Genomic DNA, 5,000 nt, shown 5'->3' on the forward strand with positions numbered 1-5,000 from the left:
CCCCGAAGCGGGACACCGCAGTCAAGGGCATCCCGGGGGCTGCCGAGAGGCAGGGGCTGGGACAGACGGTGGCTCGCCTCGCGGCGGACCGTCAGCTCGCGTCCCGAGATCCAACTACGAGCTTTTTAACTGCAGCAACTTTAAGATACGCTATTGGAGCTGGAATTACCGCGGCTGCTGGCACCAGACTTGCCCTCCAATGGTTCCTCGCCCAGGGGTTTGGAATGCGCTCATTCCAATTACAGGGCCTCGAAAGAGTCCTGTATTGTTATTTTTCGTCACTACCTCCCCGAGTCGGGAGTGGGTAATTTGCGCGCCTGCTGCCTTCCTTGGATGTGGTAGCCGTTTCTCAGGCTCCCTCTCCGGAATCGAACCCTGATTCCCCGTTACCCGTGGTCACCATGGTAGGCGCAGAAAGTACCATCGAAAGTTGATAGGGCAGACATTCGAATGAGACGTCGCCGCCGCGGAGGGCCGGCGATCGGCTCGAGGTTATCTAGGGTCACCAAGAGGGCCGGGCCGGCGAGCGGGGGTGGCTCCCCGCCGCCCCCCTCCTCCTTCCGCCGAAGCGGCCGGGTGGGAGGGAGGGACAGAGGAACGCGGCCCGCCGCCCGCCGAACCCGCGTGGGTTTTGGGTCTGATAAATGCGCGCGTCCCCGGGGGTCGGCGCTCGTTTGCATGTATTAGCTCTAGAATTGCCACAGTTATCCAAGTAACGGCGGAGCGATCAAAGGAACCATAACTGATTTAATGAGCCATTCGCAGTTTCACTGTACGGGCCGTGTGTACTTAGACTTGCATGGCTTAATCTTTGAGACAAGCATATGCTACTGGCAGGATCAACCAGGTAGCCTCTGGCGCGGCCGCAGGCGGCGGGCGGGCGGCGCGAGGAGCGAGACCTTCGCCGCCGACGGGCGGTTCGGGTCGCGTCGCGGGCGCCGCCACCGCCGCCTGCCGGCCGGCTGGGGCGGACGGTGCCTTTTCGGGGGGGGGGGTTGCGCTATTGGAAGAACGATCGGGACGAGCAGATCGAGATCGCGGTAGAGGCCCACGCCGCGGTGGCATTGGGGCACGCACGCACGCACGCCTACTGGCCTCCCTCTCGAACCTCCGCGCGGCGCGCCAGGTGCTTCGGCCTCGCCATTTGTTTGAAGGGCATGAGAAACATAGTGCTTCCGGAGGCACCGCCGCCGCCTCCGGGCGCCAACCTCCCCCAGACTGGGCTCGCGCCTGTCGGGCGGGGGAGGGAGGGCCGGCGGGGCGCCGGGCTCCGTCGTAGGACGGCCGGGTGATGGCTTCGTAACCCCCCCGCCCCGGTTAAAGGGAGGGGGGGCGTACGTCGCCGGTTCGGGGGGCGTCTCGGCCTCGCTTCCAATCGGGCGCGCCGGGGCTGTGCGAGCGCCGGGCCGTCAAAGGCCGGCGTTCGCGGTGGCCGGGGCGCTGTAAGGCGACCCGCGAGCCGGAGGAGCCGCCCGCCCGAACACCGGCGCGAGGCCGGCCGGCGGGGGCCCTCCGAAGGCGGGTCTTGGATGCCGTTCGTACGTGGGAGAAGGTGCGGCGTGTCGCGGGCGACGGCCTGCTGCCGAGGCTCCGGAGGCTCCGGGGGCGGCGCTCTGAAAATATCCGGAAGATCGGCCGACTTGGAAAAAAATTTGAGAACCGGGGCTGAGGAGGGGGAAAATCTGGCCAGGGAGGCCGACCCGAAGTGCCTCTAAGTCGGATAGGGATTGGGCGAAACTCCCTTGGAAGTGGCACTCTGAAAAAATTTCCAAGTTTGGCTGACTTAGAAAAAATTCGAGAACCAGGATGAGGAGGGGGAAAATGTGGCCAGTCAGGCCGACCTGAAGTGCCTCTTAGGCGGATAAGGGTTGGGCGAAACTCCCTTGAAAGTGGCACTCTGAAAAAATTTCCAAGTTTGGCTGACTTAGAAAAAATTCGAGAACCAGGATGAGGAGGGGGAAAATGTGGCCAGTCAGGCCGACCCGAAGTGCCTCTTAGGCGGATAGGGGTTGGGCGAAACTCCCTTGAAAGTGGCACTCTGAAAAAATTTCCAAGTTTGGCTGACTTAGAAAAAATTCGAGAACCAGGATGAGGAGGGGGAAAATGTGGCCAGTCAGGCCGACCCGAAGTGCCTCTTAGGCGGATAGGGGTTGGGCGAAACTCCCTTGAAAGTGGCACTCTGAAAAAATTTCCAAGTTTGGCTGACTTAGAAAAAATTCGAGAACCAGGATGAGGAGGGGGAAAATGTGGCCAGTCAGGCCGACCTGAAGTGCCTCTTAGGCGGATAGGGGTTGGGCGAAACTCCCTTGAAAGTGGCACTCTGAAAAAATTTCCAAGTTTGGCTGACTTAGAAAAAATTCGAGAACCAGGATGAGGAGGGGGGAAATGTGGCCAGTCAGGCCGACCCGAAGTGCCTCTTAGGCGGATAGGGGTTGGGCGAAACTCCCTTGAAAGTGGCACTCTGAAAAAATTTCCAAGTTTGGCTGACTTAGAAAAAATTCGAGAACCAGGATGAGGAGGGGGAAAATGTGGCCAGTCAGGCCGACCCGAAGTGCCTCTTAGGCGGATAGGGGTTGGGCGAAACTCCCTTGAAAGTGGCACTCTGAAAAAATTTCCAAGTTTGGCTGACTTAGAAAAAATTCGAGAACCAGGATGAGGAGGGGGAAAATGTGGCCAGTCAGGCCGACCTGAAGTGCCTCTTAGGCGGATAGGGGTTGGGCGAAACTCCCTTGAAAGTGGCACTCTGAAAATATTTCCAAGTTGGGCTGACTTAGAAAAAATTCGAGAACCAGGATGAGGAGGGGGAAAATGTGGCCAGTCAGGCCGACCTGAAGTGCCTCTTAGGCGGATAAGGGTTGGGCGAAACTCCCTTGAAAGTGGCACTCTGAAAAAATTTCCAAGTTTGGCTGACTTAGAAAAAATTCGAGAACCAGGATGAGGAGGGGGAAAATGTGGCCAGTCAGGCCGACCCGAAGTGCCTCTTAGGCGGATAGGGGTTGGGCGAAACTCCCTTGAAAGTGGCACTCTGAAAAAATTTCCAAGTTTGGCTGACTTAGAAAAAATTCGAGAACCAGGATGAGGAGGGGGAAAATGTGGCCAGTCAGGCCGACCCGAAGTGCCTCTTAGGCGGATAGGGGTTGGGCGAAACTCCCTTGAAAGTGGCACTCTGAAAAAATTTCCAAGTTTGGCTGACTTAGAAAAAATTCGAGAACCAGGATGAGGAGGGGGGAAATGTGGCCAGTCAGGCCGACCCGAAGTGCCTCTTAGGCGGATAGGGGTTGGGCGAAACTCCCTTGAAAGTGGCACTCTGAAAAAATTTCCAAGTTTGGCTGACTTAGAAAAAATTCGAGAACCAGGATGAGGAGGGGGAAAATGTGGCCAGTCAGGCCGACCCGAAGTGCCTCTTAGGCGGATAGGGGTTGGGCGAAACTCCCTTGAAAGTGGCACTCTGAAAAAATTTCCAAGTTTGGCTGACTTAGAAAAAATTCGAGAACCAGGATGAGGAGGGGGAAAATGTGGCCAGTCAGGCCGACCTGAAGTGCCTCTTAGGCGGATAGGGGTTGGGCGAAACTCCCTTGAAAGTGGCACTCTGAAAATATTTCCAAGTTGGGCTGACTTAGAAAAAATTCGAGAACCAGGCTGAGGAGGGGACCATCTGGCAAGGGAGTCCGACCTAAAGTGCATCTAAAGCGGATATGGGTTGGTCGAGCCTCCCTTGATTTGCCCTGGAGCTCCCACGTCTTAAAAAGGTCTCTCCTATAATTGTACACCAACCATTTTGAGGTTTGGGTGCAAACCTCTCGAATGGGGGGACTCGGTCCCCTATCTACAGCGCCCCTAATGACGACAGGTGGTACTGCGCCCCTGGTAGCCCGGCCATTGAAAATGAATGGGCCCATTCATTTCAATGGGGAATTTCGACCCCTGGTTGCCCGCCATTCATTTCAATGGGGAATTTCGACCCCTGGTCGCCCGCCATTCATTTCAATGGGGACTTTCGACCCCTGGTTGCCCGCCATTCATTTCAATGGGGGATTTCGACCCCTGGTCGCCCGCCATTCATTTCAATGGGGGATTTCGACCCCTGGTAGCCCGCCATTCATTTCAATGGGGGACTACGACCCCTGGTAGCCCGCCATTCATTTCAATGGGGGACTTGGACCCCTGGTAGCCCGCCATTCATTTCAATGGGGGATTTCGACCCCTGGTCGCCCGCCATTCATTTCAATGGGGGATTTCGACCCCTGGTAGCCCGCCATTCATTTCAATGGGGGACTTCGACCCCTGGTTGCCCGCCATTCATTTCAATGGGGGATTTCGACCCCTGGTCGCCCGCCATTCATTTCAATGGGGGATTTCGACCCCTGGTAGCCCGCCATTCATTTCAATGGGGGACTTGGACCCCTGGTAGCCCGCCATTCATTTCAATGGGGGATTTCGACCCCTGGTCGCCCGCCATTCATTTCAATGGGGGATTTCGACCCCTGGTAGCCCGCCATTCATTTCAATGGGGGACTTCGACCCCTGGTTGCCCGCCATTCATTTCAATGGGGGATTTCGACCCCTGGTCGCCCGCCATTCATTTCAATGGGGGATTTCGACCCCTGGTAGCCCGCCATTCATTTCAATGGGGGACTTCGACCCCTGGTTGCCCGCCATTCATTTCAATGGGGGACTTCGACCCCTGGTTGCCCGCCATTCATTTCAATGGGGGATTTCGACCCCTGGTCGCCCGCCATTCATTTCAATGGGAAATTTCGACCCCTGGTAGCCCGCCATTCATTTCAATGGGGGACTTCGACCCCTGGTTGCCCGCCATTCATTTCAATGGGGGACTTCGACCCCTGGTTGCCCGCCATTCATTTCAATGGGGGATTTCGACCCCTGGTTGCCCGGCATTCGTTCCTATGTGGCGGGGGATTTCAACCCCAGGTCGCCCTCGTGTGGTTCTTTTTGGCGCAGCTGACGGGCTCCGCTGCTCATGGAGGTTTGCTAGTGGA

General features: G+C 57.3%; 1 pseudogene; it reads right to left on the reverse strand.

Moving 5' to 3' along the window:
- Positions 1-850, reverse strand: LOC147154867 (18S ribosomal RNA; annotated as a pseudogene; the record flags this gene model as incomplete).
- Between the last annotated feature and the right edge of the window lie 4,150 nt (positions 851-5,000).

Source organism: Leptonotus elevatus, unplaced genomic scaffold, assembly GCF_054856555.1.
Source record: "Leptonotus elevatus isolate MCC_2025b unplaced genomic scaffold, RoL_Lele_1.0 HiC_scaffold_233, whole genome shotgun sequence".
Classification (NCBI taxonomy): Eukaryota; Metazoa; Chordata; class Actinopteri; order Syngnathiformes; family Syngnathidae; genus Leptonotus; species Leptonotus elevatus.